Source organism: Sarcophilus harrisii, chromosome 2, assembly GCF_902635505.1.
Source record: "Sarcophilus harrisii chromosome 2, mSarHar1.11, whole genome shotgun sequence".
NCBI lineage: Eukaryota > Metazoa > Chordata > Mammalia > Dasyuromorphia > Dasyuridae > Sarcophilus > Sarcophilus harrisii.
This window is the reverse complement of record NC_045427.1, coordinates 645346676-645362140: the sequence shown is the minus strand read 5'-3', so window position 1 is coordinate 645362140 and position 15465 is coordinate 645346676.

Sequence of the window (15465 nt, the reverse complement as noted above, 5' to 3'; positions counted from 1 at the left end):
CTTTAAAAGATCAAAGGCCATGGAATCTGATATTCAAAAGGCAAAGGAACTTAGATTGCAGTCAAGAATCAACTATCCAGAAAAATTGAGCATCATCTTTCAGGGGGAAAAATGGACATTCAATGAAACAAGTGAATTTCATTTATTTCTGATGAAAAAACCAGAGCTGAATTGAAAATTTGTCAAATACAGAACTCAAAGGAAACATAAAAAGGTAAAAACAAAAGAAAATAACTTTTTTTAAAAAGTTAAAAAGCTTATATTCTTATATGGGAAGATGATACATTTAATTCTTATTTGTATCTGTTATGGGTATACTTAGAGGGTGCAAGTATACTTTAATACTATATGATATGTAAAAAAGAAACTAGAGGAGGAAAGGTGATTCTACTGGAGGAAGAGGAAAATTGACTTAAAATGGGGTAAATTTACATCTCATGAAAAGAAAAAAAAATCTCTATTATAATTGAGGGAATGAAGGAAAAGGGATGAGTATTGCATAAATCTTATTCTCATCAGATTTGACTCAAAAAGAGAATATCAGATACATTTAGCTTCACAAAGACACTTGTCTCACCCTATAGGGAAGTAGGAGAGGAAAGGGGAAAGCAAAGGGTGAAATGAATAAAAGGGAGAAAAAAAGTAGAAGGGAAAAGGTATAAGAAAAGGGGAGAGCTGTTTGAGGAAGCAGGTGGTCAGTAACAAAATCCTGAGGAGTAGGGAAAGGGAGAAAGGAAATAGAAAAGTATAACTGGTGGGGAACAAGATCACAAGAAATACAGAGTTAGTATTTTTTAATTTTAAAGATGAATGTGAATCTAATGAATTTTCCCATAAAACAAAAGCAGATAAAAGACTGGATTAAAAGCCAGACTCCTACAATTTGTTTTTTACAAGAAACCTGTTGAAAGTAAGGCAATACACTTAAAGGTAAAAGGATGGAGCAGAATCTATTATGCTATAGCTGAAGTTTAAAAAGCAGAGGTAGTAATTCTGATCTCAGATCAAGCAAAAGCAAAAATAGAGCTAATTAAAAGAGATGAGGAAGGAAACTACATCCTACTTAAATGTACCATAGATAATGAAGTAATATTAATACCAAACGTATATGTACCAAGTGGCATAATATTAATTCTAATACTATGCAAATGATTTGAACAAAAATAGGGAAAGAAGTGCTACCAAATTATTTTTTTGACACATATATGATGCTGATACTTAAGCCAGATAGGATCAAAACAGAGAAAGAAAATTATAGATCAATTTCCCTAATAAATATTGATTTAAAAACATGAGAGTCCTGTTGTCTTTTACCCAGTCCTGACAACATTGGGAATGCTTTGTCCAATGCTGAGGGCAACCAGAATGGTCAGAAATTGGTCATGTTGGACTTAATGAAAGGAACAATTGGGGGATGAGAGACTGATCCCTGGTTTAATGTTTTTGAGAGACTTCTATGAAAAGAAATAGGACTAGGAGAAAAGAGGAAAGGAAAGGAAAAAAACACTGATTTTCTTCAATGCCTAATTGGTCCTGGACAAAAAAGAAAAAAAAAGGTTTTTTAACATAGATGGAAGTTGAGCAAATATTGAGATGGATCCACAAATGGGTCAAAGTTTTAAAACTAGGCTCAGGGACAGATTACAAGAAAAATCTTGATAAATAAGTCTGGAAAATATACCAAAATTGAAGACTAATAAAAGAAGATCTTTAGCTTTTTTTGAGCTATTTATAGCAAGAGTAACAATGCAGTTTATCTAATAAGGAACAGCTGAGGTCTGCATCTGTGAAGGAAGGACTCTGACCCAGAAAATTGCTCCTTGAAGGAGCAATTAAAATCTAAACAAATGAGGAATTTTCACAATTTGGTAAATACTAGGTGAAAATGTAGGAAGCTAGGTAGTGGAGAGGATAAAGTACTGGGCCTAGAGTTAAATCAAGCCTCATACACTTACTAGCTATGTATATCTGAGGAAATTACTTCCCCATGTTTGCCTCAGTTTCTCACCTGTAAAATGAGCTGGAGAAGGAAAGGGGAAACACTACAGTATCTTTGCCAAGAAAACACCAAATGGAATATTAAAGAGTCTAATGTGACTGAACAATAACAAGAAATGAATTTTTGGACAGAGAAAACAACTTTCCCTCCCTCTTCATTGACAGTTTTGAAAGTAGTCCTTCAGTGGAAGTATTTTTATAAATTACTGCAGGGAGTCAGGAAAGTATTTTGGTATTGTTTGTGTATGTGTTTTGGCAAACAAGTGAGTACATCCCTAGGTACTGTGGAGATGAACAAGTTTGAATATAAAGCAGTAGACATGTATATCAGTCTTGTCAGAAGAGTATTCTCAGCTGAGTAAGGTTAGCATTCATTCACTATAAACTCCTGCTGGTTTTTGGCTAGGAGATGCAGGCTTTTCAACACACCTGGCATGTTTTAATGTAATAATGAAGCCTATTCTTTTTCACAAGAGAATAGATCATGATCCAAGTCTAAAGAGCTTTGTAAAACAGGTGAAATTGGTCCATATCTCTCTTTTATGTATTTTTTTTTTACCCCTTTCAGCACATTTCCCTTCATTTTATATTTTTCACAGACTTCATGTTCTCACCTGTTCTGATGTCCTTGTTTCATTCATACCAAGACATAAATGATGGAGGCCTCTATATGTTACCTCAACCTGGGATATGCAAAGCTGGCAGACTCCTCAGCAGATGGTATGACCAGAGAGCCTTAGAGAAGTGGGTCTCAGAGCAGTGTAATTCAATTTAGCAGTTTTCTCTATGTCACCCAACAAGTGGTCCTTCAGTTTTACTTGAAGTTTCTAAGGAAGGAAAATTCACTTGTTCCTAAAACATCCCCTTCCAGTTTCCAATAGCACTACTTGTTAGAAGGTTCTTTGACCCTGCCCTATATGAACCTAAACCTGAACAAACTTGCAGTTTGATCCTTCATAATTTTATACTTAGCAGTGAGAAAATTACAAAAAAAAAAAAACTTGACTGAAAAGAACTTATGTTCCCATGTACAGAGTTGATATTTTCACAGGTAAGTAAAAGTGAAATATATACAAGGTAACACAAGGGATTTTCAAAAGACAGAAAGCAGAATTCTAGGGGCAGAATTCTGGTGGAATGATGCCAGAAAGCTACTCAAACTTTCCAAGTTTCCCTTGAAAACTACCTGAAACCAAATCTCTGAAAAGAGTCTGATGGAATGAAACCACTTTGCTGCTCAAGATATATTCAAAGGAATTCAAGAAAGGTCATTGTCACTGAGGCAAAAAGTATATTCAGCCCAACTCTGATGGTGTCTGGGAAGGCCAGTGAAAGGGTTTTAATCATAGCAGACTAGTACCCGAGAGCCTCAATCCTGGCTAAGAATTAGAGCAAAGCAATAGAGCAATCTCTAGTCCACTCCAGTTCAGGCTGTTTCCTGAAGAGAACAGGTAGAGCTCATGGTGTGAGCAAGACATCAAACACAAGGGTCCCTGTGCTCAAAGCCAAGACTCAGAGCTGCACAAGGAGCCAGAGACACCACCTCCCATGTTCCAGGAGCAGAGCTCACTTTTAAAAGTCACAAGTTAGGTGGGAGAGAGAGAGAGATGGAGAGAGAAAGTCAGAGAGAGAGAGACAGAGAAACAGAGAGAGGAGGAAGGGAGGAAGGAAGGAAGGAAGGGAGGGAGGAAGAAAGGAAGGGAGGAAGGAAGGAAGGAAGGAAGGGACCATAGAGAAATACTATGGCGACTGGAAAGATCAAAACCCTAACTCAGAAGAGGACAAAACTCCCACATGGAAAATCTCAAAGGGTGGTATGAATTGATCTCAAAACAAACAATGCTTCTTACAAATGCTCATAAAGGATTTAAAAAGTTAAATAAAAGAGGGATAAGAAAAAATGTGAAAAGAAATGGGAAATATACAAGAGAAAGTCAACATCTTGGAAAAATGACAAAAATTAACTGAAGAAAACAGTTTCTTAAAATATACAATTGGCTGGGCAGCTAGGTGACACAGTAGTTAGAGCACCAGCCCTAAAGTTAGGAGGACCTGAGTTCAAATATGGCCTCAGACACTTAACACTTCCTAGCTGTGTGACCTTGTGCAAGTCACTTAACACCAATTATTGCCTCAGCAAAAAATAAACAAATAAATAAATAATAAAATTGGTTAAATAAAAACAAAATCCACTGAAGTAAACAATACCTTGAAAAGTAGAAATAATCAATTTGAAAAGAAGAAACAAAAGCTAACTGAAGAAAAGCATACATTACAAACTAGAACTAAGCAAATGTTAGCTAATGAGTCTATGAAACAACAAGAATAAATCAATCAAGCAAGCAAAAAAAGAAAAAAGAAAAAATCAGAAGAAAATATATTTTATTGTTATATATTATTATCCAATAAGTATTTTATTGGAAAAACAACTGAACTGAAAAATAGATCCAAAAGAAATAATTTAAAAATCATTGGTCTACCTAAAGGCCATGATCAAATAATGAACTAGGATCACATTTTTAAAGAAATCATCAAGGAAAACTTTCCTGTTATACCAGAACAGAGGTCAGAATAGACATTGAAAGAATCCCTCTATCACACCTGGAGATTCCACAAGGAAAAACCACAAAAGGCATTGTTGAAAAACCAGAACTATAACCTCAAGTTAAAAATACTGCAAACTGACAGAAAGAAAGCTTGAGGAGCCACACTTAGGATTATCCAGGATCTAGCAGCTTCTACAATAAAGTATTGAAGAGGTTGGAATAGCATATTCTGGAAAGCAAAGAAGCTGGAATTATAACCAAGAATCAACTGTCCAGAAAGAATGAGCATCATCTTTCAGGTGAAGAGACAGATCTTCAATGAATTAAGGAACTTCCATTATTTCTATTGAAAAGACCAGAACCAAACAGAAAATTTGATCTCCAAGCACAGGACAAGAAAATATAGAAAGGTAAACAAAAATAAAAATATATATATATATATTACATAAAAGCTAAACTGTTTACATTCCTACATGGGAAAATGATATTTGTAACTCTTCAGAATTATACCTTTTATTGGGGCAGTAAAGGGTATACATTGACAGAAAGTGGGGTTATAAATGATCTGATGATATTAAAGAAAAATATAAGGGAAGAATAAGTATTGTACTGTGAGAAGAGGAAAGGGGAAGTAAAATGGGATTATTTAGATCACATGAAGAGGCACAAAAGAAACAAAGGAAACAAAGCATTGTCTGAAGCACAATCTCACCAATTTTGGCTCCAAGAGGGAATAATATATTCACTCAGTTGGATATAGGAATCTTACCCTATAAGGAAGTAGGAGAAGAAAGGGGAATGAAAAAGGAGGGGATGAATAAAAAGCAGAGCAGAAACACTAGGAAAAGGGGGTAAGAGAAGAGAAGAGAAATGAAAGAAAGGAGGGTAGATTAAGGGCAGGGTGGGTCAGAAACAATGGAATGAACTCTCCCATAAAAAGAAAGCAAAGAGCTGAGTGGATTAAAAGCCAGTATCCTATTATACATTGTTTGTTTACAAGACACACATCTACAGATACATACAGAGAAAGAATAAAAGACTGAAACAGAATTTATTTTTCTTCAGCCAAAGGAAAAAGAAAAGAAAAAAGAAAAGCAGGGTAGTAATTCTAATTCGGATAAAGTAAAATGTAATGTTCTGGTTAGCTTTCCGAAGACCTTGGAACCAGCCTTGGTTTCAGCAGAATAATCACCACAAGAATAGTCAGGGATAAAGTCCTTCAGTCTTCTAGTCTGCACCAGCAGACTCAGTCAGACAATCAGACAGTCAGCAGTCTGCACATCCAAATGCAATGTTCTGCTTTCCAGAGTCCCCAAGTTGGAATAACAAAATGTACCATTGTTTTCTAGAGCCCCCACATTGGAGTGGATTAAAATATGGTGTCCAGACTAGCTCTCTGGAGGATCTCAGGACCAGCCCAAGTCCTCGGGTCTTAGTGGAGGAGTGATTGAAGGCAGGAGAGCCACCAGAGGCTGGTCAAGTCTTCTTCATCTCTAGCAGAGTTTGTCCCCACTCTATGTACTCAATTACAATTAAATCAATTCATCATGCTGAGTATAAACTAATGATTATATCAATAGGGAACCATTATTTGTTGTAAGATAAAATCAATCATACTTAACTAGAGAACTATTAATCACCATGCTAAACTAGATAGATAGAATTATCTTATCAATTCCACTGAGGTAATACCTTTCTCCAAAGTTCTGGCCCATTACAGCAAAAGAAAAAAAAAATAGATCTAATTAAAATTGCTAAGGAAGGAAACTACATAATGTTAAAATAAACCTGTAGAGGGCAGGAACTCTGGAAAGATATACTTAAGGCTCAGTATGATTGATTTAGTCTTACAATAAGATATTAACTCAGTGGAATTGATGAGATAATTGGTTCTCTAGTGATATGATTGACTTATACTCAGTATTATTAATTGATTTAATTGTACTAAAGTATTTAAGAAGTCAGAGTCAGACCAAGGTTTGGAGCAGAGATATGCAGCCTGCTGACTGGCTGAGACAAGAGACTGAGATGTGCAGGTTATTGACTGGCTGACTAGAAGAGACTAGAGACTGTAGACTGGTTGACTGACTGATACTACTGGCACAGATTGAGAGACGAGGAGACAGGAAAGACTCTGGACTTTATTCCTGACTATTCTTATAGTAATTATTCTGCTGAGATCAAGACTGGTCCCAAGGCCTTCAGAAAGCTAGCCAGGACATTACAGATACCATAGACAATGAAGTGGTATTGATATTAAATGTATATGCACCAAGTGGTACAGCCTCCAAAATCTTAGAGAACTTAAATCAATTACAGGAAGAAATAGAAAGCTAAATTATACTAGTAGAGGATCTCAATTTCCCTCTCTCAAAATTAAATAAATCTAAACATAAAATAAATAAGAAAGAAATTGGAGAGGTTAAGAGAATCCTAGAAAACTTAGATATGATAGACCCTAGGAGAAAATTGAATGTGGATACAAAGGAATATATTTTTTTTCTCAGTAGTACATGGCACCTACATCAGAACTAATCATGTATTATGGCATGTAATCCTCACAATCAAATGCAGAAAGGCAAAAATAACAAATCTTTCTTTTTTCTGATCACAATGCAATAAATTATAGATTCCATAAAGGGCCATGGAAAGATAAATTAGAATCTAATTGGAAATTAAATAATTTAGTTCTAAAAAATCATTAGGTCAAACAATAAATCATAGAAACAATTGATAATTTCATCCAAGAGAGCTGACAATATTGAGACAACAAACAAAAACCTATGGGATGCAGCCAAAGCAGTTCTTAGGGGGAATTTTATAACTCTAAATAGTTATATAGATTAAATAGACAAAGAGAAAATCAATAAATTGGGCATCAATTTAAAAAGCTAAGAAAAGGACAATATAAAAATCCCAAATTAAATGCAAATTTTGAAATTCTGAAACTCAAAGGAAAGATGAATATAAGTGATACTAAGTAAATTATTGAACTAGTTAATAATACCAGGAGTTGGTTTAATTAAAAAAAAAACAATAAAAAGATAAACTTTTGGTTAATTTGATTTTAAAAAGGAAAGAAAACAGAACCAAATTACCAGCATCAAAAATGAGAAAGGTGAACTTACCACCAATAAAGAAGACATTGGAGCAAAAATTAGGAGCTATATTGCCCAACTGTATCCCAACAAATCTGACAATCTAATTGAAATGAATGAATATTTACAAAAATATGAATTGCCCAAATTAACAGAAAAGCAAATAATTTACTTAAATAGAAATTAGGAAAGGAAATTGAACAAACCATCAATGAACTCTCTTAGAAAACATGTCTAGGGCCAGATAGATTTACAAGAGAATTCTATCAAACATTCAAAGAACAATTAATTCCAATATCACATACACTATTTTAAAAGACAAGCAAAGAAGAAATCCAGAAAAAATCCTTCTATGATGCAAATATAATGTTGATACCTAAACCAGAAAAAGTCTAATAGAGAAAGAAAATTATAGATATCCTAATAAATAAATAAATAAATAAAGATATTTTGCTTTTTTGCTCATTTTTAAATGTTGAGGTCTGCTGCTGTTAGAGTAAAGGGAAAATTGTCCCAACCTCCTCTGCAGGGGAGAGCAGCTGCCCTGGGTTGGTGCTGGGGACTTTTGGTGGTGGGTGGGTGAGTCCAAGTCCTGAGATATTCTGGTGTTCAGAAGCTCACTATTTGCTTTTTGTATTTGTGTTGAATTTCTTGCAGCTAATCTGCTGATCAACTGGCTTGTAACCTGGACAGAGTAGCCATTGCTGCTCTATTTTGGCAAAGAGCCTCCTGGTAAATTGTCCTGGAGCACAGGTGCCACACTACCCTGGATCCCTTCACTGGACCTGTGCCTGGTCATTTCCTCCATTTCCAATATATATATATATATATATATTCTGAGCATAGGTAGATTTTATGGAGAAAGAGAACAGACCTCAAAACTTGAAAACACTGAAAGCAAATCATCTCCAGATGAAGCCCCAAAGGGTGATGTGAGATGGTTCCCATCTCACAAGGCTCTCTTGAAGGAATTCAAAAAGGATCTAAAAAGAAGGTTAGAAGACAAATGGGGAAAGGAAATGAGAACATTGTAGGAGAGTTTGGAAAAGGAAATAAAAATTATCTGAAGAAAACTCCTTACAAAATAGATTTATTGAAATGGAAAAAGCATGTAAAACCTTATAAATGGATTTGATAAAATGGGAAAAAGAAAATAACTCCTTGAAAAACAGAATTAATGAAATGGAAAAAAAAAGTCCATTGAACAAAACAAATCATTTTTAAAAATTGACCGAATGCAAAGGGTGCTAAAAAAAACAACTAAAAATGATATTCGCTAAAAATTACAATTGAACAAATGGAAATTAATGAGTCAATGAGACATCAAGGATCAGTCAAACAACACCAAAAAAATGAAAAATAAAATAAGATGTAAAATGCCTCATTTGAAAAAGAACTAAACAGAAAAATAGATCTAGGAGAGAGGACCTAAGGATTATTGGACTTCCTGAAAACCATGATGAAAAAAAAAAAAGAGCCTAGAAATCATCTTTCAGGAAATCATGAAGGAAAACAGCTCTGATGTTCTAGAATTAAAGGGTAAAATAACCATTGAAAAAATTCAACAATCACCTCCTAAAAAAGATCCCAACTTGAAAAGTCCTATAACTTATTTATACTTATTATTTAGCTTATCATAGCTAAATTTCAGAATTATCTGATCAAGGAGAAACTATGCAAGGAGCCAAAAAGAAATCACTCAAATATGAAGGATCCATCATCAGAATTAACCAGGTTCTAGCAAGTTTCACTTTAAAGTATTGAAGGGCCTGGAATCTGATATTTAAAAAAATAAATAAATAAAGCAAAGGAACTTGGATTGCAGTCAAGAATCAACTACTCAGCAAAACTCAGTATTATCTTTCAAGAAAGGAAATGGATATTCAATGATACAGGTGAATTTCATTTATTTTTTTATGAAAACATCAGAGCTGAACATAAAATTTGATGTCCAAATGCAAAATTTGAGAGAAGCATAAAAAGGTAAAGAGGAAAGAATTCTTGAGAACTGCATTTCTATTATGGGTAGACTTAGAGGGTGCCATTATAATTTGATTTTATTATAATAATATAAAAAATTGGATGTGGAAACTGGAAGAAGAGGAAAATTGAAGTAAAATGGGGTAAATTACATTGTATAGAGAGGCAAAAAAAAGATCTATTATAATTGAGGGAAAGAAGGGAGAGGGATAAACATTGTGTAATCTTATTCTTATCAGATTTGGCTCAAAGAGAAAATAGACATATTTAGCTTCACAAAAAAAATTTGTCTCTGTAGCAAAGCAGGAAGGGAAAAGGAAAAGAAAAGGGGAAAGCAATAGAAGAGAAAACAGAAGTAATAGGGGAAAGATATAAGAAAGGAGGAGGGGCTGTAAAGGGGGAAGGTTGTTTGAGGGAGGGGGTGGTCAGTGACAAAATACTGGGTAGAAAGAAGAGGAGGAAAGAAAAAAGAAAAGGCCCGGAGAGACTTGCATGAACTGATTCGTGAAACAAAACAAGAAGAACCTGGAGATCATTTTACATGCCAACAAGATTATATAATGATCAATTCTGATGGATATGGCTCTTTTCATCGATGAGATGATTGAGCAAGTTCCAATGATCTGGTGATAAAGAGAACCATCGAAATCCAGAGAAACGATCTGTGAGAATTGAGTGAGAATTTCACAATATAGCATTTTCTTTTTTTGTTGTTTGCTTGTATTTTTTCTTTCTAATTGTTTTTTCCTTTTTGATCTTTCTTGTGCAATGCAATAATTGCAGAAATATGTATAGACAAATTGCACATATTTAAAATGTATTGGATTACTTGCCATCTAAGAAGAGGGGTGGGTGGAAGGAAGGGAAAAAAAATTGGAAGGCAAAGTTTTGCAAGAGGAAACATTGAAAATTATCCATGCATATATTTTGAAAATAAAAAGATAACATTTCAACAGTTTTGTAAGAAGTTAAGTCTTGCACTAAATAGGGTAAGGAGAAAAGGAATTCCTAATGTTAAGAACACCTTGAGCAAAGGTAGAAAGACAGAACATTAAATGTCCTGTATTTAATGTATATGGAAAAGCCAATCCAGTTGACTAAAACAGAAATAATAATAATAATAGGAGTGATATGAAATAGCCACAAAGGCAAACAAAAACCAATTTGTGGAGAAATTAAATGCTAGACTAAAATTTTTATATTTTATCACAGAGTCATCAAAGTTTTATGAATGAGGAAGAAAAAGTTGAAATGACCAATATGTATTTTGTTTTTGTTTTAGTTGTTGTTATTTTATTGAACCTTTTTGTTTTCAAAACATGCATGGATAATTTTCAATGTTCATAATTCTTTTGCATTTCTTTCCCCAATTTTTCTTGTACCTCCTTATATGATTTTAAAGTTCCTTTTTTGAGCTCTTCCATGAACTCTTTCTGGACTTGAGAGTATTTCCTGTCTTTTTTTTTTTTTTTTTTGGGGGGGGGGTTAGCCCATAGGTGTTCTGACATGACTAATATGGAAATATGCTTTGCATGATAGCACATGTATAAAATGTATCAAACTACCTGCTATTTTCAGAAGAGGAGAGCTGAAGAAATGAGGGAGAACAATTTGGAACTCAAAATGCTATAAAATTAATGCTAAACTTTTTCTTGAAAAGTAACTGGGTCAAAAATAAGATACTGTTTATATAAAATAAAAGTAACAAAATACATAAACTTTTCATTGAAGATAGCTAGTTCCCCAAATTTCCTACTCTATTGGTTGAAGAGTCTATTTCTTATGAGTTTCAAATAACTTTTCATCTATAAATCTAAACATACTTAAACATCTCTTTTCATCAAGATTATGAATAATATTGAAAAAGTCAAATTATCGTTTGTTTCCATTCTTCTCTGAAAAGTTTATTCATCTGTCTTCAATAGTCTTCTCTTTATGATGAAAGGCTTAAATGGTCATTCTATTACTTTTGAGGATTTAGCCATCTAAAAGCCTGAAATTTCTCCAAATTATTTAGAGGCATCTTTTTGAACGTGGACTGGTCAATAAAATTTCTTTTATTCTTATAGGGTTTTGAAAGTATTTTTTTTCTTTTAACATTCAAATGAAAAGTATGTATTTTCAGGCTATGATATTTGGGGACTCCAAGACAATAGCCAATTAATAAAATTGGTCATTTTTGTTCCCTCCTCTTTTCTAACATGTTTCTACCAAAAAAAAAAATTAGCCTTCAAAAATGGCTTTTAATCTGAATGTTCCTTGACCTTCTCCATATCAAGGATGTCTGTAAATTTCATAGAAAATTATTATTCAAAAAGAAAGTGTGTGTGTGTGTGTGTGTGTGTGTGTGTTGGACAATGGGCCTTAAGAAATAATTTCATAAGTATGGAAAACTCTTGGAGAAAACTCATTCTATTAATCACTCATGTGTATGATTCATCTGAAATTTACAGCTTAGACAATTACCATGTACTACATTGAGAATTTAAGTGACTTTCACAGTCATACAATCAATATGTGTCAAAGACAGATAATGAACCCAGATCATCCAGATTTAATTTCTCTATCCACCTTTGTGTTCTTTTATCAATGTGTATGCTCTGTGCATTTTTTATCTTTTGTCTTTTTTATCAAATAGATGGATTTGTTCTGTATTTAAAAATTTTAATGAGATAATTGATATCATGCTTTTTTTCTTTATAATTTTATTTTATTGTTTTCCGTTTTGATATCTTTTATATTTTTGCAAATAAAACATTCAGTTCATATCTGAATTTCCTTTTTTGTTCTTCTTGTTTTTAAAGAAACATGAAAAATTTCACTTTTGCTAAATATTGCTTTCACTTTGCATTTAGGCACACATTTACCAAGTGTGCCATCTTAAGTTTCAAGTTTGACTTTTTGCTTTTTAATATGTCATCACATTTCCTCCTTTTATGTCTCAATAATATGTAATAATATTGGTTTACTCAAATTTTATTTCCTTTATTATTTAAAATCTTTTGGGTACTTATAAATTGTGTTGCTTTGTCATGAAAATTGTTAAATATATTTATTGTGTATCTTGGTGTTTAAAATGTGATTTCCCATGGCACTCTATAAATATCTCAATTAATGCTTAATTACCTATTTTTCTGAGTTCTGGATAGTTTATTATTATTATTATTATTTCCTACATTATAGTATTAAGTTGTTGATTTTGTTGCTTTGTTTAAATTTTGATACCTTTCTGTAAGACCTATGATCCAGAAGTTGTTTTTGCAACTCAGTATCCAAGGTTAGTCCTCTTTCATTTCATTTCTTCTTTGAATAGTCTTGCCTCATTTCTGTCAAATTTTCAACTTACAATTTTTCTATGTTCCACATATATTAATCTCATACAACTTCTTCTTTATTGAGTTACTCCATTATGTATTTTTCTAATACTTTAAAGTTATTGAATATTATAATTTCTGACCTTTATGTTTATTATAAATTTGCAATTTTATAGATTTTATTTCTCTTTTGAACTACTATGAAATTTCTTAATATTGTTCCCTGATCTCTGGACAGTTCATGTAATGCTGTTTACTTTTTTTTTCTGTTTGATCACATTCATTGGAGAAATCCATCAACCATTGAATCGTTTTTCTGCATATTATACTCTTTACTGATCAAGCTGGATTTTCATTGAAGTTTCATTCATTTATCTTCCTATTATAAAGATCATTTCTGATGATTTCTCTGCCCTTGTAATGGGCTTTGATTGGTTCTTTGTCTCTTAATATATTTGATGTTTCAATATTTTCTTTATATTCCCTACCACTTACTCTCTTGCCCCTTCCTATTAACTGTTACATGAACCTGAGGTTAAACTTCCCTTCATGGATCAGCCTCATTATTTTGTGGGATAAGAAAGTCACTTCTCTGGGCTTTTGCCATGGGTAACCTCTAGGGGATAAGATTGGCTTCAGCTGAGTTTCCAATCCTATTATTGTCACACTGCACATAGCTAGACCTAGTATCACATTTTTAACCTTCCTATTTTCTCATTTTTCTCTCTGCCTTTACTGAATATGGCTTGTTATGATCAGTAACCATTGATTCTTCCAGGATTGGGAGGAAAGGGTGTTTGAATAGCCCCTTCTGCCATTTTTGAAGTTTAGCTCTCCACTCACAAAACCAAATTTTTTCAAACTGCCTGATTCCTCCATGTTCTCTTACTTCCCTTCCTCAATCTAGGCTGAACTAATGCCTACTGTTTCTTAGAGTCAATCTACTTGTAGATGGTGTGAGAAAAGGATCACTGGAATAGAATGGTTTTATTCATAAAGCCCGTAAGTTCATCTGTGCTTACTGATATAGGATGGTTAGGTATATGAGGTAATATAGAGTGAGACATCTAGATGCTAAATTTAATGTTAATTCACATTTTATGTCTTTCCATAGTGAATTCTATCTTCCTATCTTGTGGATTTGCCTGTAATTATTGTACATTTGTTATATAGCACCTTTCTTTTGAGGCTGAATCATAAAAGTGCTTTTCAGAAAATATCTAACCTGCTAATTGGACTTTTCATGTTGGACGACTATGTAGGCACTAATGGGATCACAGAGACTTTCTGTTAATTACTCTTCACTCTCTCTAGATGACCAAATCACCTTCTTTTCTACTTCTGCCCCTCTCTGGCATAATTTACTTTACTTTAATTGCATAACCCATCATTAGTAATGCATACAGTCTACTCACACCAAGAACAAGCCTCTCCAGTGTTTTTCGAGTAATAGAGAATATTATTTTCTTTTTTTTTTTCAGAAGCTGCAAAATTCTGTGACTTGCATCATGGATTAGAGAGGGGTGAAGCGAGAAGAGAATTACTTTCTGCATTATTCCCAAGTTTTAATGAATAAGACTATTATGGCTAGAAATGAAGTCATTTAAATGAAGCATCATGGCTATGGAAAGAAACTTTGATATAAGCCAGTAAAACACTATAACTTAAATATAAGAAAATTGGGACCAATTTTATCCAATGATAACTTGCTGGGCATTATATACTTCGTAAATAATAGAAAGTTGTTATTTGTACCCAAGGCTGATGGGAAAAGTTAATCTCTCATTCATAGTTGTTTTAGAAGAAATGGGTGTGACTTAGACTGATTTGGGGCAAGAAATGACCACTGATGTGCTGATAATAGATAAATCCCCTCCACTCTCCACTGTTTATATGGCTTTGAATAAGTCATTTTGTTTCCCTTTCCCTGGATGATAGTTTTCTAATCTGTTCTATCATAAAGAAGTATGAGGAGAGTTCCTGGGAAGCTTTCAAATCTCCAATTCTTTGATGTTATAATGCAGTTGATTGAAGGTGCCCCAGCATCAGGTGTAAGCATCATTTGATGTGCAGGATGTGACAGTGAGAGCAGCTGCCTCCACATTGATGAGTGTGACTGTAGGCAGGTAGCCTCCATCTGGAAGTTAAGCAGTACTTCTTTCTGAGAGCCATATCTAAATGGCTGTCTGTTTGAATTTCTCACTATCCCTCCTTAGCATGCCTCAAGCTCCAAGGTCATGTGAAAACATTTCTGAGCCCAGAACCATCAACTCTTCTTTGTCAGAAACCAATCTAGTCTCATTCATCATACTGGAAAGGCAAGGAGATGTGGGAATTTTTCATAAGTTTTGCCAGAAGGTTGATGTTGTCTACTGTCACAGTTAGTTGCACCTCCAATCCTAAAAATAAGATAATTAATTTGGAAGATGTGACAGTTCTGTTTGTTCCTATCAACTCTTTTATTTCATATTTATCACTTTGAAGAAGCCTCCTTGTAATGTGAGGAGTGCTGATGTGGTAACAAGTCTA